The 27,137-nt window shown below is 43.7% G+C and overlaps 1 protein-coding gene across 1 annotated transcript in view; it reads left to right on the top strand.

Annotated features, from left to right (window-relative positions):
• FAM83F (family with sequence similarity 83 member F) overlaps positions 1–27,137 on the top strand; it is a 239,017-nt gene that overhangs the window by 26,791 nt on the left and 185,089 nt on the right. The gene's annotated exons all lie outside the window — the stretch shown is intronic.

Here is a 27,137-nt window from a genome sequence, read left to right as displayed (position 1 = left end):
GATGGTGCTTTTTAAAGTGTCTAGGGACACTATGATTTACCTTGCCCTGCCTGATCTTACTCATATGCTCCCCCACACGTACGTGTAATGCTTTCGTTGTTCTCCCGACGTACTGTAACCCGCACTCACACTCGAGCATATAAACTACGCCCTGTGTGGTGCAGGTAATGAAATCTTTGATCGGATGGACCTCTTGCGTGGCTGTAGCAGTGAATTCTTTCCTCTTTTTGAGATTACACTTAGAGCTCTTGCAAGCGGCGCACTTCCCGCAAGCACAGAACCCTTTCAAAAATGGGAATAATCTATTATCCACTGTTGCTGGTGGGTCAACTACCCCCGGAGCCAAACGGTCCCTAAGGGTCGGAGCTCTCCTGTAAATGAACTTAGGTCTTTCTGGAAGGGCTGGACCCAGAATCCGATCATGTTTTAAGATCGGCCAGTATTTGGCAATAATGCTCTCAAATTTCCTCAATTGAACATTATAGTCCAGTATGAAACTAAATTCATTACTTGGGGCTTCCATGGTCCCTGTGAGAATAGTTTGACGTTCAACCAACCCTACTCTGGTTATTTCATTGTTAATATGTGAGGGGTCATATCCCTTCTCAAGAAACCTTGAGGCTAAGACCTGTGACTGGGAACGGAAATCTTCTTCCAAGGAGCAATTGCGCCTCATGCGCAAAAATTGCCCTCTTGGAATATTACATAGCCATAAGTGATGATGGCAACTGCTTATGGCTATGTAAGAATTCCGATCCGTCGGTTTGAAATACGTACGGGTTTTGAGGGCACCATTGTCCTTAAAGATCTCCAGATCTAAAAAACACAATCTTGTCAGTGCTGACATTCCATGTCAGCTGGATATTTCTATTATTGGAATCCAGTCTCGACATAAATTGTTGCAAGATTGACATGTCTCCCTTCCAGATCAAGAGGAGATCGTCAATAAAGCGACGGTAGCAGCTTAGTTGGGGGGGGTGGTTTGAAAAGATGATCTCTTCCTCCCAGTGTGACATAAATAAATTTGCCACACTGGGGGCAAACCGTCCCCCCATAGCTACTCCTTTGGTCTGCAAAAAAACCTCCCGATCATGCCAAAAGTAATTTTTTAACAGACAAAAATCTAAACACTACAATAAATATTTGCAGTGTCTAGGGGGTAAATCGGACTTCATTAGGGCCCCCCACTTAACGGAGGTTAGGGCGTCCTCATGATTAATGATTGTATATAGTGACCCTACATCTGCGGTCACTAATATACTATCAGACATGTCCGGTAAATCAGCAAGCAACTGAATGACATGCTTCGTGTCTTTAAGGTACGCTGAGGTGCCTACCACCAGCGGTTGCAAAAAATAATCGATGTATTGCCCTAACCTGGCCGTAACGGAATCGATACCATTTACAATTGGGTGGCCTGGTGAAAAAGTTTGGTGTTTGTGAATTTTGGGTAGAAAATAAATAATGGGGGGTTCTACAAAATAAAGGATCGAGATAAAGGGCCTCCTTGGGGCTCAATATCCCCTGTTTTTCTCCCTTACGAATCAATCCACTTAACTCTTTTTTAAACTTTAACATTGGGTCACCTGGAAGTAAAGAGTAGGTGTCCCTGTCGCCCCATAACTGCTGCATTTCTTGTCGGTTGTAGGCTCCACTCAATACCACCAACCCCCCCACCCTTGTCTGCGGGTCGGATCACAATGTCCTTCCTTCCTTCAAGTGATCTGATCCCTCTCTTAATCTGCTGAGGGTCATTAGCCTTCTTTAATTTAAGGGAATCAAGATCCTTGCAAACCATGTTTTTAAACACTTCTAAGTGCTTTGTATCAACATTGGAATGGTTGAACACTGACTTATTCCTTCATTTAGAATGAGTTGCAGTGTTCACTACCGCTTTTCCTTGGGTGGGGTTGGACAGGAAGTATTTTTTAATACTCAGTGTTCTAACGAATTTTTGAAGATTTATGTAGGTATCACATTTATTCATATTTCTGACAGGTGCGAATTTTAATCCCCTGTCCAAAACCCTCACCTCATCATCCGTTAGTGTAACTCCACTGAGATTATAAATCCCTGTTCCTATAGGGGTTTTGGCCTTTTGTACCCTTCTCCTTCCCCTGCATCCTCTTTTTTTCTTTTCCTTTGGTTCACTGGTCCGTTTAGGCCTGGGTTTGGGGGGTTGCAGCAGAGGGTACCAGGGTCTGGTTCCACTCGGGGTTGATGGGCCCGGTGGAGGGTCCCTCAAAGAGGTCCTCTGGGCTCCTAAAAAATAGGGGTCCTCACCGTAATTTTGTAATGGTAAGTACCTGTTATCAGTAGGAATGGGGTGACTAACAGATGGGTAAGCTCCTCTGTAACCTGTCTGTCGTCCCCTATTCTGATAGGGCACAGTCTGCCAATGATAATCATCTTGATAATGGTCCTCATAACTCCAACCATCCCTAGATGATGATCGATACTTTGGTTGCTGGCCTCTGCCTCTTCCCCTCCCTCTCCCTTTCCTCCCTCCATGGCCTCTCACCCTAGGGGGAGGACCTCTAAGGGATGGGAGCTTAGGGCGGGGGGTTCCGATTTGAGATTCCAGCTCATCCAGGACTTCTTCCTCAGATGGTGCAGAACTTGAGTTCACCTCAGGGGGGACAGTGTTCGTTAAGGGGACCTGCCATCTATAGGCTACGTTATTACTAAAATCCCCCATATCCCTCAGAAATTTTTTCTTATCCTGGGCCTCTTTGTCCCACTTTATAAGTTTAATTTTTTAGCTCATCTGATAACTTAATAAATTCAGGTTTATCTTTATCTTTTTCAATCGATTTTTTAATGGTTTCTATTTGGGTTTCTAGGGCCTCCATCTTTCTCTGCTTCCGTGATAGCAGAAAAGATAGAAGCTCCAGAGCCTTTGTGGTGAAAAATTCACCCCATTCTTTATAAGAGTTGGTGTCCATTAACCCATCATTAGGTGGAACATCCCAGCGTAAGAGCCGTGGGATGATTTTAAATGACAGATACTGCTGGAAAGATACAATGTCCCACCATGTCTTTTTTTCTCAAAAATATGCCCAAGATTTTTGAAGGCATATGTGAGATCACTGGGTTCTTTGGACACTGCAACTCGTGAGAACACATCATCTAATTTAATTTCTCGGGCTTCCACGTACCGAAAAATATCTTGCTTGCTGGGGACCTACATTGACCGCGCTCCATCTGAGACCTACCTATCATCCTACACAGGCTTTGGTTTCTCCCTTTTGGGATGTATTTCTACCCTAATGACTCTTATTAGTTGGTTTTATATACAATTCCTTTATGTATTTTGTCTTTGCTAACATGCGCTTGACTGCCCATGTTTTTTACTTGTAAGCTTAATAAAATGTAAATTGTTTTATATATTGGTTTTGGTGTGATCCTTCTCCTCCCATTGGCCCGTAAAGCCCCACTTTTTTTCTGTGCTTCAATATTGTATACCGAAAAATATCCATAATCCCAATCAGCGGCTAAATATATAGGATTGATATAAGCAAATAAAACAATGGAAATTATTCAGCGCTATGATCAGTAAGGAAAAAGGCAAGCTGCTGAACACCGAAATAGGTCAAACATAACAATACCTAGAAATGGACAATAATAAAATATGGTGCAGCGCTAAAAAAAATATACACACATATAAATATGCAAAATATCTATAATATCAATGTTGAGTATATAATGTATATTATAAAGAGTCCATTAAAGTCCGCAGAAATTTGACAGATCTCCAGTGCAAGAAAGATGAGTTTAAACACCACTTGAAATGTGATTCCTTCACCATAGTGTATTAAAGCCTCTCACCTCCATCATTCGACCACTAGGGGTCACTAAGCCTTTAAGATATCAATGAAGATAGCCAGAGGACCACCGTCAGTACATGATCTCCAAAACCACAGATGGACTCCAAAACGATCATCCCATAAAATACAGAAAGAGATCTAATGCTCTCCGTTTCAACATAAACTTTATTAAAAGCATATAAGGTTCAACTCACATGGATGGCACTGTCACAGTGCTCAATACAGGCATGTACAAGCTGGTAGCATACATTGGAGCGCCGCGGGTGATGTCAGACTCCTCCCCCCATACGTATGTCAGTGGATTTGACTTCATCAGCGGGGTAAGGAGAAAGACCGCACCCGCTCCTATTTGAAGTCATCTCCTAGCAACCAGACGCTATACTTGATACAGGAAATGAGGGAGGAACACAAGCGCTCCACCCCCCTGCCGGGAACCAGCCCTGCATCCTGTAGACACCGGATATCAACATATAGGCTGGCTATTCAGAACGTGCAGGGGCTTTAAACACGGATAAGCTCCCTAACACTCTAATGAACTTACACTTAACATGCAAACATTAAAAAGCACTGCCAAATCGTGCTTAAATAATGAGATTGCCAATAACTGTAGCTGCTTACCAGAAGCAATAAAAAAAATATACGTTAGATATACGGAAGATAGCCCCAAGTAATGAATTTAGTCTTATACTGGACTATAATATTCAATATAGGAAATTTGAGAGCATTATTGCCAAATACTGGCCGATCTTAAAACATGCAAAAAATTGGGGGAGCAAACCCTGAACATGTATATCTAAAGCCGGTAAAACATGATCGGATTCTGGGTTCAGCCCTTCCAGAAAGACCTAAGTTCATTTACAGGAGAGCTCCGACCCTTAGAGACCGTTTGGCTCCGGGGGTAGTTGACCCACCAGCAACAGTGGATAATAGATTATTCCCCTTTTTGAAAGGGTTCTGTGCTTGCGGGAAGTGTGCCGCTTGCAAGAGCTCTAAATGTAATCTCAAAAAGAGGAAAGAATTCACTGCTACAGCCATGCAAGAGGTCCATCCGATCAAAGATTTCATTACCTGCACCACACAGGGCGTAGTTTATATGCTCGAGTGTGAGTGCGGGTTACAGTACGTCGGGAGAACAACGAGAGCATTACACGTACGTGTGGGGGAGCATATGAGTAAGATCAGGCAAGGCAAGGTAAATCATAGTGTCCCTAGACACTTTAAAAAGTACCATCACCGTGATCCCACGGGACTTAAATTTTGGGGTGTAGAAAAAACTACACACCATTGGAGAGGGGGCAATTTTGTGCGACAATTAAATCGCAGAGAATCTTTCTGGATCTATCGCACAAAAGTATTATCACCAGGGGGACTCAACGTAGATTTTGATTTAAATTTTTTATCTCCAATAGGTAAATTTGTTTGATTTTTACTTTTATTTATTTTTATTTTTATTAGGTATGGTTTCTTATTTATTTTAATATATGTTCCTTTTGAATTGCTATATATTCTTGTGTTAAAATTTTGATGCTACATGGTATATTAAAATGGTGCATAGGTTTTATTAGGAAATTGAATGTAATTCAACTCAGAGCTCCGCAGTTAGACGTCATACTCCTGCGGTTTTATGACCTTGATGTTTGATCTTTTTAAAAAAATGCTTTGCCTAAAACGTATATTTTTTTATTGCTTCTGATAAGCAGCTACAGTTATTGGCAATCATTATTTAAGCATGATTTGGCAGTGCTTTTTAATGTTTGCATGTTAAGTGTAAGTTCATTTGAGTGTTAGGGAGCTTATCCGTGTTTAAAGCCCCTGCACATTCTGAATAGCCAGCCTATATGTTGATATCCAGTGTCTACAGGATGCAGGGCTGGTTCCCGGCAGGGGGGGGAGCGCTTGTGTTCCTCCCTCATTTCCTGTATCAAGTATAGCGTCTGGTTGCTAGGAGATGACTACAAATAGGAGCGGGTGCGGTCTTTCTCCTTACCCCACTGACGAAGTCACGCCCACTGACGTAACTCGTACGGGGGGAGGAGTCTGATGTCACCCGCGGCGCTCCGATGTATGCTACCAGCTTGTACATGCCTGTATTGAGCACTGTGACAGTGCCATCCATGTGAGTTGAACCTTATATGCTTTTAATAAAGTTTATGTTGAAACGGAGAGCATTGGATCTCTTTCTGTATTTTATGGGATGATCGTTTTGGAGTCCATCTGTGGTTTTGGAGATCATGTACTGACAGTGGTCCTCTGGCTATCTTCATTGATATCTTAAAGGCTTAGTGACCCCTAGTGGTCGAATGATGGAGGTGAGAGGCTTTAATACACTATGGTGAAGAAATCACGTTTCAAGTGGTGTTTAAACTCATCTTTCTTGCACTGGATATCTGCCAAATTTCTGCGGACTTTAATGGACTCTTTATAAAATACATTATATACTCAACATTGATATTATAGATATTTTACATATTTATATGTGTGTATATTTTTTTTAGCGCTGCACCATATTTTATCATTGTCCATTTTGGATAGAGTAGCTAATGGGAAGAAAGCCTTCCCTTCTAAGAAGAAACAGCCCCTTAGGAAATAGTTTCATGCTTTTCTACAGTCCCAGAGAGTCAGGGAACAGTACCAGAAGAACAGGTAGTCCTCCCAGAGGGGCAGGGGAAGAGGTGGCATACTTTTTAGACCCCCGGATGAGTCAGTCAAAAGCAAATGACAGCCTCTTCCCGCTGGGAAGAATGTAATCTTATCTCCTCCCACAGTGGGAGCAAATAACCTCAAACCCCTATGTCAGGAACATCATCGCCCAGGGTTACAGCCTGGAGTTCTCAGAAACCCCCCCCCAAAGCAGATTTGTCACCCCTCTCCCAAGAGACAAAGAAAAAGCTTCCGCAATGATGTCCCTTTTATAGAAGCTGATACAGCAGGAAGTCATGATCCAAGTCGCCAGGGAACAGGAAGGCTGGGTTTTCTATTCACTCATTTTTCTGGAAAAGAAACCCTCTGGCAAATATCGGCTGATCCTAAACCTAAAAACTTTAAACAATTCCATATGGTACAAACACTTCCGGATAGACACAATTTTCTCTGTGAAAAAGCTTCTGTCCCCAGGGTGTTTCATGGCATCTTTAAACCTAAGGGATGCGTATCCACACATCCCTATAGCCCAGCCTTGTTAGAAATTTCTCCGGCTTGCTGTAAACTTGGGGAAGTCTGTATGGCATCTTCAATTCAGGGCTCTTCCCTTCAGACAGTCATCTTTCCCCAGAGTTTTCACAAAAGTCATGGCAGAAGCACTGGAACCGCTGAGATTAGGGAGGATCTCTATTGTGCCCTATCTGGACAACCTGTTGCTTTTCCCAGACTCCAGAAGTCAGAGGTTAGCAAATCTACAGGAGACCCAGACTCACCTCAAGAGCCTGGAGTGGCTCCTAAATTTGGAAAAATCCAATTTGATTCTGGCACAGAAGGTTCTTTTCTTGGGGCACACGATAAATTCCATACTTCAGAAGATTTTTCTCCCACAGGAAAAGGTCCAGTCCGCCTTAGGTCAGATTCAGACTAATTTCTCTAACAGTTCAGGTGGCTATGGCAGTGCTAGGGCTGCTGACCCCATCCATAACAGCCGTCCAGTGGGCCAGATTACATTCTTGCCCTCTCCAGATGGACATTCTACAGAAACGGTCACATCAAGAGTCTCTGGGGTAGCCAAATAGGGCTGCTGCGAGGGTGAAGAGGGCTCTTTTGTGGTGGCGAAACCCGGCCAATCTGAAAGAAGGCCTTTTTTGGTCTTTTCCTCTAAACCAATGGTTGACCACAGATGCAAGCATGTGGGGAGGCTATCTAGACAATCGTACTGTACAGAGGTCCTGGTCCAAGTTGGAGGCCAGGAAGTTGTCCAACTGGCGAGTGTTAAGAGCTTTTTTTCCAGGCCTCTTGTCTTAGGGTGCAAAATATAATTCCTGGTGCTCTTCCAAGGGGCTTCAAGTTAAAAATACAATTTCAGTTTTGAGTTCCTCCATGAAGGAATGGGGATGGGTTGGCAGCCAGCACTCTAAAAACCCAAGTAGCCGCTCTTTCAGTTTTTTTTTAGAAAACCTTATCTTATTAGGTTTTTCAGGGCTTTGGCATGGAACAGGCCTGTGGTCCTTAAAGTTTTTCCCAAAAAGTTTTTCCCAAATGGGTTCACGAAAGCTCAGTTCAAACCCCTAGAAGAAGCATCTCTGAAGAATGTAGTTCTAAAGACAATGTTTCTGGTTGCAATTACTTCGGCCCGAAGAGTAAGTGAGATTCAGGCCTTATCATTTGCAGAACCTTTTTTAGTTATTCTCAGAACGGATCTTGCTCTTTTTTTTCCTAAAATGTCTATGGCATGGGTGTCCAACCTTTTGGCTTCTCTGGGCCACATTGAGTGTAGAGAAATTTTCTCGGGCCGCATATAAAATTATACTATGGTTAAGGTATATAAGTAATAAAACGCTGCCACGCCCTTCCCACGCCGCAGTCTGCAATGAAGAGAGAGGAAAGCCGCTGGATTACACAGAGCGGGGATCTCCCTCTTACCCGGCGACCGCTGTCATACGAAGTCCTGCCTCCTGGACTGGCTCCTATCATGGAAGTCACCAATGTGCTGTCTATCATAGGAGCCGGTCCAGGAAGCGGGGCTTCATATGACAGCGACCGCTGGGTAAGCAGGAGATGCCCAGTTCCCCCCCCCCCCTCCTCCAAGGCAGTCTCTGCCTCTGGGGCAGTGGGCCACATTGCCTGTGGTTCTGGGCCGCAGGTTGGACATGCTTGGTCTATGTCTTTGTACTCAGGAAACAGTACTACCTACCTTTTCTTCAGTCCCAGCTAATTCAAAGGAGGAGGCCTTTTATACATTAGATGTAGGAAGATGCCTGGTATGGTATGTGTTTTGTAAAAGTCAACAGTTACGGTACTTGTAGTGGCTTTCATTATTTAAAAGCCCAATGAAGTTCATCTTTAAGCTGGATGAATACCTTTTTATTCACATAGTTATCAATACAAATACAGCTATGAACCACAGCGAGTTTAAACCATAATGATTACTTTGGAGCTGCAGGATGAAGAGATGTCGCGAACATAAAATTTTCTGTTCGCGAACGGCGAACGCGAATTTCCGCAAATGTTCGTGAACGGGCGAACCGCCATAGACTTCAATAGGCAGGCGAATTTTAAAACCCACAGGGACTCTTTCTGGCCACAATAGTGATGGGAAAAGTTGTTTCAAGGGGACTAACATCTGGACTGTGGCATGCCGGAGGGGGACCCATGGCAAAACTCTCATGGAAAATTACGTTGGGGCACTGCGCGTGCGCCGTGCAATGTACTGTGCCACCCTATATGAGTGGTGTGTTAAGTAGTACTATTCTTATCAGTTTAACCCCAGTTACGTCCTCTATCAGGGGCCGGTGTATGAAATAGATTTTAGGAACCGGGAGATGGTTGGTTGGTCCTCTTACTTCTAATTTGGGGCACTGTGCGTGCGCCGTGCAATGTACTGTGCCATCCTATATGAATGGTGTGCACACAGTACAGTCTGTGGGCCTGTGGCCTCTCACACACACACAACTGCAATATATCTATATATATTGTGACAGGGCACATGGATCCGTGATCGACGGAAGATACGTGTCACCGTGGTTCCTGGCCTCGGTGAGATAAGAGCCGGTAATTCTGTGTCAGCAGCAGCTAGTGCTGCTTGACACCTTTTTATTTTTAGTGTTGCTGCAAAGCCGAATCCGGGCCGGCTCTTATTGGGAGCAGTTAAGGTATGGGTGGGTGGCTGCTCCCCACGCTCCAGGCCGGGTCTTGCCTGAGGTTTATAAGGCAGACAGCCTAACAGGTGAGAGAGGATGATCTCCACACACCAGAAGGCTGGAGAAGTCAGTGCTGAGGCCGGAAAGGCTACAAACAGGTGAACCGATCTATTACTGTGTGTGAGCAGCACCAAAGCCTGTCGTAAACCTGCCTCAAAGACTGTCGTTTTCCTTTTTGTTGGGTGTGAATTGACACCAAAAAGGACTGTTAATTTTGTGTTCCTGAAATGTGAATAAAACACTCCGGATTTACCTTGAGAACCGTCTGTGCTGCACCCGCAAATCCTGCTTACAAGAGCAACTCCCCCACATTATATATATATATATATATATATATATATATATATATATATATATATATATATATATATATTTATATAAAAAAAAGCAGACTGATGTACCAGCCCCTAAAAAGGGCTTTTTGGGGTGCTGCCAGGACGCTGTCATTACAGCAGATGAGTCTTTGAGGACTGGAGTGGACACAGAACACTGGCCTAGCAATTAATTCAGCAGCAGCAGCACTCTCCCTGCTCTAACTAACACTGCAGCTTCAGAATGAATCGAAGATGGATGCTGTCCTTGCTTTTTTATAGACGGTGGGAGGGTCTCGGAGGGAGGGTATGCTAATTGGTTGGAATGTGTCTGCTGACTGTGAGGTACAGGGTCAAAGTTTGCTCAACAATGACGTATAGGGGGCGGACCGAACATCTCATTTGTTCGCCCGCCGCTGCGAACGCGAACAAGCGATGTTCGCCGGTGAATAGTTCGGGACATCTCTTTTTTTTTTTTTTTTTGGGACATCTCTAGCAGGGTGTTTTTAGCTTATACCGAATAACAAATACATCTTTAGAGTCTTCATGTATTATATTTAGCATGTTATAGATGCAAACTGTAGGCTACATTTTAAATGCCGTGCTGAATACCAAATGTGTTATTCTGAGCTGGGACTTTCTGTTGAAATCACATGGCTGCTATTTATAATGCAGAAATAAAATAACCTTGCATTGCTTTTGTTCTATTGATGACCTAATAGGAGGGGACTAGGTGGAGCTGTGTATGCAGAGGATTGCATTGTGGAATGCTCATTTTTTTTACTTCTGAAATGTGAGCAGATATTTATATGAAATAAATACTTTTTATTAGCGATTTACACTATGGTTCTTTCCTTTTACCTCCTATATGATCGACACCACGCTGAGAGCCACGGATTTAGTCCCGGTTCACACAGCCACGACTTGTCAGACGACTTGGTTGCCTGACAAGTTGTGCTCCATTCTGTGCAATGGAACCATTCTAATCAGAGCGACTCAAGTCGCTCCCACTTAGAAAAAGGTTCCTGCACTACTTGGGGGCGACATCGGAGCGGCTTGCATTTACTTCTATTATAGAAGTCGTTTGCAAGTCGCGATGAAGTCGTGCTGCACGGGGCGGCTCAAAGTCGGGGAGACTTTGAGTCGTCCCATTGTGATCCGGCTCTTAGAGTGTACAGCCATTGGGAGCGGTGCCACTTATAACACTGCAAAGCGCATGTAGACCTTTAATTAATGCGGTTCATTCAAGCAGGTGAGAAGAAACCCATAGCTGGGGTGAAGGGCACTGTGATGATCAGAGGCAATTACTGAAGAGTTTCTGGTGTATGGGACTGCACTCTTTTTCATGGACATTTAATTATTTATTGATGGACTGTATATATATATTTAAAAGAATAGATGGACTCATGTAAATATATATATATATATATATATATATATATATATATATAGATGATTTTTACACTGTTTTCAGATATTTATTTATGCACTAGAATTTTAATGCACTTTATTAAAGGAGAGTGCTGAACTTTTTTGTGACCATATATATATATATATATATATATATATATATATATATATATGTGTGTGTATATATTTATTGCATTTTGTACAGGTGGTTGAATGCATAGTAGTGCTAGCTGCTTCCTAATAGTATATAGAGTTGAGTAATAGGTGGTTTATACACAGGGATAGCGCAGAGTGTTTTTTTTCACATTTTTATAGGAAGGAGATATACAAAGAGAGACAAAAATAGCAATAAAAAATTCAGGTAGAAGTTTAAAGCCCATTCACACATTCCATTCCATTGCAGTGCATTCACACACATACAGTAACACGCATTGTGGCACTTGTTTTGCGTGTTGTGTCAAAGTAGAAATCCAGTCAAATTACTTACTATACTTAAACCTACTCCCACTCCCATATTAAGTCTATTCTAACTAACCTGTAAAGGAAAGATGGCTATTCTTACCTAATCTGAAGGCCTTCCAGTCTGCTCACATGATCTCTCCAGCGAACGGCTTCATTGAAGAGGAGAGATCGCCATCAACACTAACACCCATAGGCTATGGGGCATCTGGCTGTGGGTGGAACTTAGGTGCCTGTGTGGGGACAAGTAGAACTGCACTCACTAATGCATGAACATGAGTTCGGGATGAACATTGGCTGTTCGACCGTTCAATGAACACCTGAATTAATTAATTAATTGAAAATGTCCAAATTGGGCCCAAAGTGTCAATATTTTGTGTGGCCACCATTATTTTCCAGCACTGCCTTAACCCTCTTGGGCATGGAGTTCACCAGAGCTTCACAGGTTGCCACTGGAGTCCTCTTCCACTTCTCCATGACGACATCATGAAGCTGGTGGATGTTAGAGACCTTGTGGTCCTCCACCTTCCGTTTGAGGATGCCCTACAGATGCTCAATAGAGTTTAGGTCTGGAGACAGGCTTGGCCACTCCATCACCTTTACCCTCAGCTTCTTTAGCAAGGCAGTGGGTAGTTAGGTGTGTTTTGGGTCGTTATCTTGGAATACTGCCCTGTGGCCCAGTCTCGAAAGGGATGGGGATCATGCTCTGTTTTATTATGTCCCAGTACATGTTGGCATTCGTGGCTCCCTCAATAAATCATAGCTGCCCAGTGGCGGCAGCACTCATGCAGTCCAAGACCATGACACTCCCACCACCATGCTTGACTGTAGGCAAGACACATCTGTCTTTGTACTCCTCACCTGGTTACTGCCACACACACTTGACACCATCTGAACCAAATAAGTTTATCCTGGTCCCATCAGACCACAGGACATGGTTCCAGTAATCCATGTCCTTAGTCTGCTTGTCTTCAGCAAACTGCTTGCAGGCTTTCTTGTGCATCATCTTTAGAAGAGGATTCCTTCTGGGATGACAGCCATGCAGACCAATTTGATGCAGTGTGCGGCGTATGGTCGGAGCACTGACAGGCTGACCCCCCCACCCCTTCAACTTCTGTAGCAATGCTGGCAGCACTCATACGTCTATTTTCCAAAGACAACCTCTGGATATGACGCTGAGCACGTGCACTAAACTTATTTGGTCGACCACAGCGAGGCCTGTTCTGAGGGGAACCTGTCCTGTTAAACCGCTGTAAGTAACACATCTCCACGACGACCACTGCCTTGCTAAAGAAGCTGAGGGTAAAGGTGATGGACTGGCAAAGCAGGTCTCCAGACCTAAACCCTATTGAGCATCTGTAGGGCATCCTCAAATGGTTGGTTGAAGAGAGCATGGTCTCTAACATCCACCAGCTCCGTGATGTTGTCATGGAGAAGTGGAAGAGGACTCCAGTGGCAACCTGTGAAGCTCTGGGGATCTCCATGCCCAAGAGGGTTAAGGCAGTGTTGGAAAATAATGGGGGCCACATAAAATATTGACACTTTGGGCCAAATTTGGACATGTTCATTTAGGGGTATACTCATTTTGTTGCCAGTGTACACTCACTACTTTACATTGTAGCAAAGTGTAATTTCTTCAGTGTTGTTACATGAAAAGATATAATAAAATATTTACAAAAAATGTGAGGGGTGTACTCACTTTTGTGAGATACTGTATCAGTGAATTACTGAATCCTTAACGCAGTATATATATCAGTGCATTACTGAACGTTTAACACAGTAAATATATATATATCAGTGCATTACTGCACGTTTAACACAGTGTATATGTATATATATATATATATATATATATATATATTTATCAATGCATTACTGCTCGTTTAAAGCAGTATACTGTATATCAGTGCGTTACTGAACATTTAATGCAGTATATATCAGTGCATTACTGCATGTTTAACGCAGTGTATATTTGAGTGTGTTACTGCATGCTTATTGCAGTATATTTCAGTGCGTTACCGCACGTTTAACGCAGTATATATCAGTGCATTACTGCATGTTTAAGGCAGTATACTTGAGTGCATTACTGCACGTTTAATTCAGTGTATTTCAGTGCGTTACTACACGTTTAACACAGTATATTTCGGTGCACTACTCTATGTTAACGCAGTATATTTCAGTGCATTACTGCACGTTTACCATAGTATATTGCAGTGCCTCAGTGCAGTTTTACTACAGTATATTATGGTGTGTCAGTTGAGTCTGCCTGTTTAGTGAGTACTCAAGTTAAAGTGCACCAAACACCACTTTCCATTGATTAAAGTGCATCCATGTACACATTTCCACATCTTTATTACATTTATTTAATAAGTGCCCCCCACTGTGTCTGAGAGGCCAAAAAGGAGAGGCAGACAATCCCATGCCACTCCATGCCAATCCCAGCAAACTCTGTGTCCACAGGCAAAGGTGGACGTGGTCTGTCCTTAGGCAGGGCAGAATTTCCTCTGTTTAGTGAGGTTGCCTGTGCAATCCAGCTGCAGCATGCACAGGAGGTGGGGGACTGGCTTACTAAACCATCATCATCCTCCTCATCCTCTGTCACCCAAGCAGAGACTAGTGCACAGTCCACTGAAGCTGTCAGAGTGGCTTATTCTGCTTCAATGCCCACAGCTACTCCTGCATAGCTCCAGCATCAGGCATGGAGGAGTCAGAGTTATTTGAACACAGCATCAGCCACTTGCTCCTTGATGATGCACAGCTATTACTTGATTCACATCTTGGTTCTAAGGTTGAGGAAGGTAGGAACATGAGCCTACAGAGCGGGGAGAACACTGGTAAACAGCAAATTGGCAGTGTCACGTACCTGGTAGGTGAGCCTGACGTGTAGAGGAGGGCCTCTCGTACAATTCCGGCTCGTGGGCCTCTGATAGTGAGACAGCGGCCACAGAAGCACGGTGACGTAGGAGTGCCTGTAATCAGTCCAGTAGTAGCGTGGCCGCAGTGAGCGGGCTGGTATGAGACTGCTGGAAGCGAGCTTGCTGGGCTGGAGTTGTAGCAGGCCGGATGAGCAGGGTGCAGGGTCAAACAAGCCGGGTAGGTAATGGTCGGGCAGGAAGGACATAGACGATAGGCAGCAGAGTAATCGGGTCACAAGCCGCGTCGGTACCAGGAGAGCAGCAATGCAGGATCAACAGGCAGAAGCGAAATCCAGAAGACAAGCCAGGGTCAGGGTAGGAAGCAGACAAGCACAGGTTAGAGACAACAAGCCGGATCAAGATCAGAGGTCACAGGAAGTCAGGAACAGTACACAGGAAGCTGCAGACCAAACAGCAATGAATCCATGCAGAGAGTCAGTTTAAATAGCCAGCTTGGCGCCATCTAATGGCGGAAAGTTCTAACTACCTTATGGACTTCTCTGACATTGCCCCCTCCCAATGGGCAACCTCCGGGTGCCCAACTGGTTCTTCTTCTGGGGATGGCTGCAAAAGAAGGCACGAATCAAATCTGTGGCGTGCACATTATGTGCAGGTTCCCAGGAATTTTCCTCTGGACCATACCCCTTCCATTTGATCAGATACTGTGTCTGACCCCTTCTCTTCCTACAGTCTAGGATAGCCTCGATCTCAAATTCCTCATCCCCGTTAACAATTACAGGTGCAGGGGGTCCTGATCTGCGATCAGGAAAGGGATCTGGCACTGCAGGTTTTAACAACGATACATGGAACACTGGGTGTATTCTAAAGGACTCTGGTAAGGTTAGCTCATAGGAAACATCATTAATTTTTCTCCTTACCGGAAATGGTCCTACGAACTTCGGTGCCAGCTTCTTCGAGGGACATGCCAACTTCAGGTTTGTTGTAGCGAGCCATACTTGGTCTCCTGACCGTAGGAGTAGCTCTCCCCTTCTTTTCTTATCAAACACCCTCTTGTTGTCCTCTTGTGCCTTTGCGATGGTTTCCTGTAACAACAAGTTATTAAGGGAGAAAAAATCCAGCGTACTCTGGACGGCTGGAACAGAGGATTCTGGAACAAGATCAGGTAAAAGGGTAGGGTGAAATCCATAATTAGCGAAAAATGGGGACTGCTTGGTGGCGGAATGACTGGCATTGTTATAGGCAAACTCTGCTAGCGGCAACAGCGATACCCAGTCGTCTTGGACAAAGGAGGTAAAGCATCTGATGTACTGCTCCAGAGTTTGGTTAGTCCGCTCTGTTTGTCCATTGGTCTGTGGGTGATAAGCTGAAGATAGGGAAAGTTCAATTTTTAAAGTTCCACACAAAGCTTTCCAGAATCTGGATGTAAACTGGACACCCCGGTCTGATACAATGTTTGCAGGGACTCCATGGAGCCTGACAATTTCTTTGATAAAAACCCGAGCAGTCTCAGCAGCAGATGGAGTACTATTCAGGGGTAAGAAATGAGCCATCTTTGATAGGCGATCCACTACCACAAAGATAGCGGTACAGCCTTCAGACGGAGGAAGTTCGACTATAAAATCCATGGAAATCATCTTCCAGGGCCTGTCAGGTATGGGCAAGGGTCTGAGTAACCCCCAGGCCTTATTACGAGTAGTCTTACTCCGGATGCAAGTTGTACATGCATTTACATAGGCCTTGCAATCTTTCTCTAATCCCGGCCACCAGAATGTGCGTTGCACCAACTCAGAAGTCTTGTGAATCCCGAAATGGCCTGCCAAAGGATGATCATGACAAATTCCTAGGACAACTACCCGAATTCTTTCTGGTACAAAAATCTGTTCCCCTTTCCATAACAGTCCATTCCTTGGCTGTAACGTGACCCCTGGAGGGCTGTGCATTCCTGCAGAAGCCTGCTGTAGTTGTGACAGAAGGTCAGATTGCAACAAAAGAAAGTTCCCGGCTGGTAAAAGTGTCTGGAACTGGTAAGTCTCTAGGGTCCTTAAACATGCGGGACAAGGCGTCGGGCTTGGTGTTCTTTGACCCTGGTCTATAAGTAATGTGGAATATAAATCTTGAAAAAAAAAGTGCCCAGCGGGCTTGGCGTGGCTTGAGGCGTTTTGCTGATCGCAGATACTCTAAGTTCTTATGGTCTGTGTAGATCAGTATCGGGTGGGTGGCTCCTTCCAGCAAATACCTCCATTCCTCCAAAGCGACTTTAATCGCAAGGAGCTCTCGATCCCCCACATCATAATTTCTTTCTGCTGGGGTGAGTTTCCTTGAAAAGAATGCAACTGGATGGACCACATCTTTGAGGCCTTGACGCTGTGATAGAACTGCTCCCACAGCGCTTTCTGATGCATCCACCTCCACGATAAAGGGTAAGGATGAATCTGGATGACTTAGGACAGGAGCAGTGGTAAAACGTTTCTTTAATGTCTCAAAGGCGGCCTGTGCCTCAGTAGTCCAGCAAAAACGAATACCCTGCTTGGTGAGACATGTGATAGGAGAGATGATGGCTGAGAAGTTCCTGATGAATTTGCGGTAGAAATTGGCGAATCCTACAAATCGTTGGATCCCTTTCTTGTCCGCAGGAGCTGGCCAGTCAAGGATCGCTGAAACTTTCTGTGGGTCCATCTTGATTCCATCAGTGGAAAGAATTAAGCCCAAAAACTGGATGCTTCGTTGCTCAAAGTCGCATTTTTCGGCTTTGGCATAGAGTCCATGCTGGCACAGCCGACATAGCACATCTTTAACATGTCTACGGTGCACCTCTAGGGAAACAGAAAATATCAGGATGTCATCCAGGTAGACAACGACAAAGATATCAAGAAAGGTTCTAAAAATGTCATTGACGAAGTGCTGGAAAGTAGCTGGTGCGTTGCATAAACCGAAGGGCATAACTAAGTATTCAAAGTGCCCGAATCGAGTTCGGAATGCAGTCTTCCATTCATCCCCTTTCCGGATACGGACCAAGTTGTAGGCCCCTATCAAGTCCAATTTTGTAAAGACCATGGCAGATTTTAGCCTTTGAAACAGTTCAGGAACCAAGGGAAGAGGATAGCGATTTTTCACTGTAATCTTGTTTAAGTCGCGGTAATCTATACATGGTCTTAAGGAATGATCTTTTTTCTCTACAAAGAATATACCTGCACCGGCCGGTGAGGTAGAAGGCCGGATAAACCCCTTCTGCAGGTTTTCATCAATGTAGTCCTTCAAGGCCCCTAGTTCCCGTTCGGACAAGGGGAAGATGCGTCCAAAAGGGATTTCGGCTCCAGGAAGCAGCTCAATGTGGCAATCATAGGGTCTGTGTGGAGGAAGAGCATCTGCTCCCCGTTTGCTGAAAACATCTAAGTATTCATGGTAGGGCTTTGGAACCACTTGGCACAACTCTGCGTCTGAGTCAACGCACAACAAGGTAGTTGATGATGGAATTGACGCTGTTATGCAATGTTCTTGGCAATATGGTGACAAAAACTGGACATTTCCAGAGTTCCAATCAATCGGAGGGTTCTGCGCCTGTAGCCAGGGTAGGCCCAAGATGACAGGAAATAACGGTGAAGAAATTGCGTCAAGACGCAGTAGTTCCTGATGGTTATTGGAAGTGATGGTCAGGATTGGTGGGGTCTCTTTGGTTACAAGTCCTGATTTAATGCAAGACCCATCAGCCAGGAACACGGTGAGGCCTTGTCCTCTGGTTTGCAGTGGAATGCGTTGTTGAGCTGCGAAGGACAGGTCGATGAAACAGCTACAAGCTCCTGAATCAATAATAGCGGTCACGGACACAGTCCTTCCAGGAAGCCGGAAAGAGATGGGCAGAGCTATGTGAGCTGAGCTGGCAGGTAACGGTGACTGGTTAACTGAAGAAACGGAGAGACACTTACTCCACTTAGCTGGGCAGGTGCGCACATAGTGACCGGCTTCTCTGCAAGCAAAGGTTATTTACACGTCGGCGTTGACGTTCTTCTGGAGTCAATGAAGGCCGGATCAGACCTGATTGCATGGGTTCAGGTGATTCTGGAGCAGGTGGAGCAGATTTTCCGAAGACCGGGTTGGAAGGGACAGAATTCCTATGTAACATCCATTCCGGGCGGAACTGTTGTGTAGATCTTTCAGATCTGCGTTCACGTAAGCGGCGATCAATCTGAATTGAAAGAGTAATTAACCCTTCCAGGGAACTTGGCACTCCAACCCGGGCAAGCTCATCCTTAAGACTTTCTGAGAGACCCAAACGAAACTTGTGACGCAGGGCTGCATCGTTCCAAGCGGTATCTGCGCTCCAGCGTCGAAAGTCAGTGATGTAGTCTTCAACTGCTCTGCGGCCTTGCTGGAGAGCATGTAGAGCTGCCTCAGCAGTGGTGGTCCGCTGTGGGTCATCATATAGCCGTGACATGGCGTCAAAGAATAATTGCATGGTATCGAGTTGTGCGTTATTCTCTTCTAACAACTGGTGGGCCCAGGACTGTGGTTCATCTTGAAGCAGAGAGATGATGAATCCTACCTTAGTGGATTCCAGGGAAAAAGTCAGTGGCTGCAGAGCAAAGTAAAGTTGACATGCGTTTCGGAACGCTCTAAACTTACTCCGGTCACCGGAAAACCTCTCAGGGGTTGGTACTTGAGGTTCAGGGGATAACATCATTACTGTAGGATTGATTACAGTCCCAGCTTGAATACCAGATGCTGCAGAGGTGGGAACTGAGGCAGGGATAGTTGTTGGTGTAGTCCAGGACAGAACACGTTCCTCCAGATGAACATATCCTTCCTGTAGCGTCTTAACTGCTTGAGAAAGTGCAGAGAGGTGCTGACAGATTTCATCCACTGGAGAGGGTCCTCTTGCAGGCTCAGTCATGGCTGTTTGGTACTGTCACGTACCTGGTAGGTGAGCCTGACGTGTAGAGGAGGGCCTCTCGTACAACTCCGGCTCGTGGGCCTCTGATAGTGAGACAGCGGCCACAGAAGCACGGTGACGTAGGAGTGCCTGTAATCAGTCCAGTAGTAGCGTGGCCGCAGTGAGCGGGCTGGTATGAGACTGCTGGAAGCGAGCTTGCTGGGCTGGAGTTGTAGCAGGCCGGATGAGCAGGGTGCAGGGTCAAACAAGCCGGGTAGGTAATGGTCGGGCAGGAAGGACATAGACGATAGGCAGCAGAGTAATCGGGTCACAAGCCGGGTCGGTACCAGGAGAGCAGCAATGCAGGATCAACAGGCAGAAGCGAAATCCAGAAGACAAGCCAGGGTCAGGGTAGGAAGCAGACAAGCACAGGTTAGAGACAACAAGCCGGATCAAGATCAGAGGTCACAGGAAGTCAGGAACAGTACACAGGAAGCTGCAGACCAAACAGCAATGAATCCATGCAGAGAGTCAGTTTAAATAGCCAGCTTGGCGCCATCTAATGGCGGAAAGTTCTAACTACCTTATGGACTTCTCTGACAGGCAGTCATGTTCCCCCCGCGGCAGTGTATTGCCAAGTTGTTGTCTCCACTGATATTGAGGATGGAGGGGATGATGATGATGAGGTCACTGAGGCGACTTGGATGCTGGATAGAGCAGAGTAGGAAAGTTATGGTGAGGCACCACCCCAAAGAGGCAGCCATCATGGAAGGTCTGGAGGAATGATGCCTGAAACGTGAATGATTAGAAAACGAGAAAAGTGAGATGATTGAGATATGTTGGAATCTGATTCACTCTCAGTATCGTTTTTATAATAATTATGTCAGTTCTGTCTTGTTCAATTTCTTTTGTTGTTTTGGGGCCAGGCATATGCATATCCTCCCCCAAATGCCATTTTATCACTAGAGAATTTCTGTTCTTTGTTTTGAATTAAGTCTTTAGTAAATAATTCTAGTTGTTCCTTTTATTTCCTTTTCCTTCCCTTTAAATTTTGGCTGTAAACAGATCTGTTTCTATTCAGTTTATATTTGAGTAATTTCCTCATCTAGCATTCTAGTCTGTTGATTGTAATATTCAATCAATAGCTCCATCATCCTAGTCAAACATGCCTTCAGGTTGGACTCCTTTTGTCATTTAAAGTCTGGGCTAACTTCCCAAATATTAGGGAAAAACTGAACCCGCAATCCTTTGGGGCTCAGGCCCTCTCCAATGTAACGCTCAAAATATTTTACATGCCAAAATAAACTAGCTTTGCGTTCTAGTGCTCGTTGTAGTTTTGTGGGTAACTAGTTCAAGCTCCACATATACTGTTTCAGAACAGTTCTTTTGAATTTGAAGCACAAAGCCCTCCCATTCAATGCCCACTTAATCTGACATAATATCAACAATATTGTATACACAAGCTATCAATAACAATATTAATATTTATCCCTCCTTTTATATGTCACGGAACAAGAAGAAATTGGTGTATTGTCCACCCATTGATATGTAGGAAAATATCCGTGATCTAATGGCCATCATCCATAATTGCATAAGTTAAAGAAAAAGGAAATAGGAATTGGATTTTAAAGGCCACAAAAGGAGGGATGATTACAATTGTATAAAAAATATAATATTATTGGGTCAAAAATAGTCGTATACATAAGACATGACAATGCAAGTTAAAAGATAATTCCTGGTTGGAATAATAATAAATGCACAGAATCCAGATACTGTAGTATACGTCTTCAAAGCCAACACGTTTTGCCACAAGCTTCTTCAGGGCTATACAGACCTTACATTACTTGTCTACATACACACATCTTTCTTTTTTTTTTTTTAAATCAAGATAAAAGTTTATTGAGAAACCGCACACATAAACACATAAAGCACATTCAAAAAGATCGTAAAGTAGGCCATACATTGGTTTACAGATCTCAGCCGGTTATCAAAGATGCAGTAGTAAACTTAAGTCAACATGAAAATATACATGTTAGCAGGCCTTTTAACCAAACCACAAGAAAGAAGGTAGCGACTAGTGATGGGCGAACATCGACCGGTGCGGTTCGCGAATGTCAGGTGCAAATTTTCTCAAAAGTCAGCGAACTGCAAGTTTGCGGCGGACCCCATTGACTTTAATAGGAGGCGAACTTTAAAAACCTTTAGGTCATATTTGCAGCCACAAAAGACATACTAGCTGTTCACAAATAGTCCCAGCACATGGATAATGTAATAACAGAAGTATTGTAATTGGAAAAGTTGCCCTAAAATGTTGTTTTTTTTTCATAAATCAGCCAGAACTGACAGCAGCCGGCAAATACATGTCAAATACATATAGGGTCCATTCACACATCTGTAAAAGGGGTCCGCATCCATTCCACAATTTGGCGGAACCTTTACAGACCCATTGATTTTCAATTCCAGTCTGAAAAATTAGGAATTCACAGGATAAAGAAGTAAGTGTTGGCCATTCCAGGCCCCAAAAATGAGCCCACATGGGTTTACCTGACAGCTAAGAACGTTTTATTCACAGGATAAATAAGTAAGTGTCGGCCGTGGAAGGCCCCAAAAATCAGCCCACATGGGTTTACCTGACAGCTAAGAACGTTGTATTCTGTGGCTGAAGGTACATTAGGCATTCACAGGATACAGAAGTAAGTGTCGGCCAGTATAGGCCCCAAAAATTAGCCTACATGGGTTTACCTGACAGCTAAGAACGTTTTATTCTGTGGCTGAAGGTACATTAGGCATTCACAGGATACAGAAGTAAGCGTCGGCCAGTATTGGCCCCAAAAATTAGCCCACATGGGTTTTCCTGACAGCTAAGAACATTGTATTCTGTGGCTGAAGGCACATTAGGCATTCACAGGATACAGAAGTAAGTGTCGGCCAGTATTGGCCCCAAAAATTAGCCCACATGGGTTTACCTGACAGCTAAGAACGTAGTATTCTGTGGCTGAAGGTACATTAGGCATTCACAGGATAAAGAAGTAAGTGTCGGCCAGTATACTGTAGGCCCCAAAAATTAGCCCACATGGGTTTACCTGACAGCTGAGAACCTTGTATTCTGTGGCTGAAGGTACGTTAGGCATTCACAGGATACATGAAGAAATTGGGGGAGGGGGGGGTAAGAATGAAATGTAATGGGGCTATCGGCATGGTATGTAACATATAATAAAATAAATAACGTGTGAGCATTCCACAACATGGTAGTACAATACAAATGCCGATGCCCTGGCATCCCAAAAAATTGTAAGAATAAAAATAATAAAAATAAATATAAAAATAGTGGTTGTATACGATTAGGGGTGTCATAGAACTCCTAAGCAGAGTTTGATAGAAATGCAGAGTGAATATAACAAGGGTGTGAAGGAAAGGAATGTGGGGACTTCGGGCGCCATGCCCAAGAGTAGGTGTAGTGAAAGGAGGGTGGATGATAGCACTGCCCATTGCAGAGCAAGAGAATAGATAGGACCCTGAAAGAAGCAGGAGAGAGAGCAAATAGATAGTGGTGATCCAAACAGTGGAAAATAGGAAGGAAGGGAATAAAAAGAGAGTGAGTAGGTATTGCCAAAAAATGAGGTGCAAATTCTTCCAATTAGTCCCAACTGTCCCCCCTTTTTTTACCCTTCTCCCCATTTTTAGGGATGCCAGGGCATCGGCTTTTTGTATTGTACTACCATGTTGTGGAATGCTCACACGTTATTTATTTTATTATATGTTACATACCATGCCGATAGACCCATTACATTTCATTCTTACCCCCCCTCCCCCAATTTCTTCATGAATAGGGATGGAGGCACACAGCCTTATTTAGGTGATGCCTCATATAAAGTCCCAACTTTTTTCTTTGTTTGCATTGATTCAGGGATGGAAGTGCTCACATGGTTGGTCACACGGCCATTGTACAATTTTATTATTTTTGTTTTTATATAATAGGTCAAGTTCCACAGCATGCCATCTGATTGACTACTATTAGTGTCATCACCTGTCCCTTACCATGGCCAATGGGTCAATCATAGGTTTTGGATCACTCCTTATTACTCTTTATATTTTGGATGGTTTGGCCTGTCCTCTGGATGGCTCTTGGTTTGCTCCCCGGGAGCTGCGATGCGTGCTGTGCGCTCTCCCTCTCTCCCTCTGCTCCTCAGCGTAGGGGACTGGGTGGGCGGCATCACCACGCATCGGCGCCACGCCTCCCGCCGACGTGTGACGTCATTTGGCGCCATGGCGCCGGCGGTGTTTGATCCATCAGTGTACATAAGCCAGCCCACGGGACAGTATTGCCTATGGCTTTTCCCGTTCCCGTGGTGCATCAGGCTGTACACTACCGTGATGCTGGGCTCACTATGAGAGGTGGCCTTTTGGTTGACACGTACCATCTCACTCAGTAATTGGGATTCCATTTTTGCACCTCATTTTTTGGCAATACCTACTCACCCTCTTTTAATTCCCTTCCTTCCTATTTTCCACTGTTTGGATCACCACTATCTATTTGGTCTCTCTCCTGCTTCTTCCAGGGTCCTATCTATTCTCTTACTCTGCAATGGGCAGTGCTATCATCCACCCTCCTTTCACTACACCTACTCTCGGGCATGGCGCCCGACGTCCTCACATTCCTTTCCTTCACACCCTTGTTATATTCACTCTGCATTTCTATCATAATCCGCTTAGGAGTTCTATGACACCCCTAATCGTATACAACCTCTCTTTTTGTACTTATTTTTATTCTTAGTTTTACTCATATATATATATATATATATATATATGTATATATATATTTTATTTATTTATTTATTTTTTCTACAGATCTTATACGCCTACCTACCTATGGGCGTTCATTTCATACATCCTAGCACATTTTCACCATGCTATAACGTGTCCCTTTTGCCCGCTTGCTGGTGCACCCTCAGCTCCCATGGGGACATGCTAAGCCTACACAGTCTCAGTGCCAAATTCAGAACTATCACGTAAGTTTTGGGGTGACATGGGGTTTTTTACTCCCCCTGTTTCTTCCCCCCTCTTCTTCTCCTCATTAAAATTGGCATTTATGATCCTTTTTCCTTACTCATATTTTTCTTAGAATTATACAAACATCTACTCCTGATGAAGTGGCAATGTGCGTCCACGAAACGCTTTGAGATTATGATGTTTACTACACACTCAACTATCCAATTACTTGGAATTTTAACATTATATGATGTGAACATATTCAATATTGTACCATTTCTGGAATTAGCATTGCTGTCTGTCAACATCATGAATTTGGAGAGGCCTTACCAACTTGTCATTACTTGTGCAATATTTATTTAATTATTTAATTATAATTATGTACCTATGCCCTATATGGATATTTGTATGATTGATGACCTATACCATTAAAAGGGGGGACAGTTGACCCCAGAAACCTGTTTGCTGGGTATATTAGATTAAATAACATGGTCTAGATATCACAAGATAATGCTTAGAGAAACGCTGTTTATAGCAAGGAAAACAATCAGTTAAGTGGATTCAAGTGAAGCCCCCTGTTGTTAAGAACTGGATAAGAGCGGTAAATCAGATTTTACCATTTGAAAAGGTATTGTATATGCATAGAGGATGCTCAACGAAATATAATAAAATTTGTCATAATTGGTGTCAATCAACATTAACCAATGGTTGAATATAAGGAGATAACCAAGAGGATATAGAGGGATGCACATAGTATGATGAGGTAACAAATATATGATTGCAATGGAGCAAGGGGTTGGAGCACACCAGGATAACAGCGATCAATTAAGTTAAATGGATATATATTAGCATAAAGAGATTATGAATACTAAGTAAACAGATAATTATTTGGATATTGTATAATTTTTTATTATTTAATATTGTTTTGTCCTTTTGTTGAAAGGATGTTCGGAATGTTTTTATGCACATATTGAAATAAAAAGAATAAAAAAAAAAAAAAGAGTCCTTCTATGTCCTCTGATAAAGCCCTGTGTACCAGCAACAATTACCACTCTATTGTATGTACACAGCTGGACTCTGGTACTTCATGGTGACTAGAAACCCACCAGAGCAATGAATAGAGTCACCCCGGGGGACACACATGTTAGCAGGAAGTGGCTGCACAGAGGCAGCAGAAGATCAGCAGCACTGGGATACTTCTTTCATCCTTTTTTGTATTTATTAAAGTGTCACTAAGGCTTCATTTAGATATGCAATTGGGTGGTAAAAATGTGCAGTAGACATTTTTTTTGCCACCCACCAATGGCCACCCTTAAGCTGCAATAGGCAGCAGATGAGGGCGTTTTACATGCCACAGTCACAATGTATTCGGCATAATAGAGAGTTTTCCCCATAACAGGTTTTTAGAATGAGTCCATAACCCGGATATAATGACGTTACGTTGGAGTTATTGACTGGCCACTCTGTCATAAGTAAGTTAGGGTTAGGGGGCGCAAATTACTTGCCTTGCCCCGGGCGCTGACAACCCACACTACACTAAAAAAACTGGCTCTTATATTTTTTATCTGGCTCCTAGATTCAAAGCAAGTTTGTCAAGCCTTGATCTACAGTATGCTATATAATGTACAACGTTTATGACTATTCTGAAATTTAAAAAAATGAATAAAAAAAAAAAAATAGAACAGAACAGGAAGTAATAGGGTTAGGCCTTCTGACTGCAGCTCTCAGGGCACTTCTACTTTCTGTTCCACCTATAATTGAGGAGTATATAATGTAGCGCTACTCCCTTAGGATCTGCTGGTTTCATAGTTACATAGTTGGTAAGGTTGAATAAAGACAATAGTCCATCCAGTTCAACCTGTGTTGGTGTGTGTGTGTTCATGTAGATAATCATTTCCCATATCTCTGTATATTGTCCTCACTAAGATGCACGTCCAAGAGTCTTTTAAAACTATCAATACTTTCTGCTCACACCAATTGTGGAAGAGAATTCCACATCCTTACCGCCCTAACAGTGAAAAACCCCCTACGCAGCTTAAGGTTAAACCCCTTCTCTTCTTGTCTCATCGTATGGCTCCGTGTCCTCTTACACTCCCTGGGACTGAATAGTTTCATACTTACGCTGGGATCACCATTAGGTATTTGTATATTACTATCATATCTCCTCTTAAGCGTCTTTTCTCCAGGGAGAATACATTTAGTGCTTGTAGTTGTTCCTCATAATTTAGGTCTTCCAGTCCTCATTAATTTTGTTGCCCTTCTCTGGACTCTCTCCAGCTCCAGCACATCCTTCCTGAGGATCGGTGCCCCAGACTGGAAGGAATACTTCACATGTGGCAGAATTAAAGTTTCATAAAGTGGCAGGATTATCATTTTATCTTTGGAATAAATCCCCTTTTTATTGCATGCTAATATTCTGCTGGCTTTGTTTGCTGCAGGTTGACATTGCATGCTATTGCGCAGTCTATCTTCTACTAGGACACCCAGATCCTTTTCCATCCTGCAATCCCCCAGGGGCTCTCCCCAGTGAGTAACTTGCGTTTACATTTTTAAAC

This window comes from Pelophylax lessonae, assembly GCF_965119305.1.
Source record: "Pelophylax lessonae genome assembly, chromosome: 8".
NCBI classification, from domain to species: Eukaryota; Metazoa; Chordata; class Amphibia; order Anura; family Ranidae; genus Pelophylax; species Pelophylax lessonae.
This window is presented reverse-complemented; position numbering and strand designations above follow the sequence as displayed.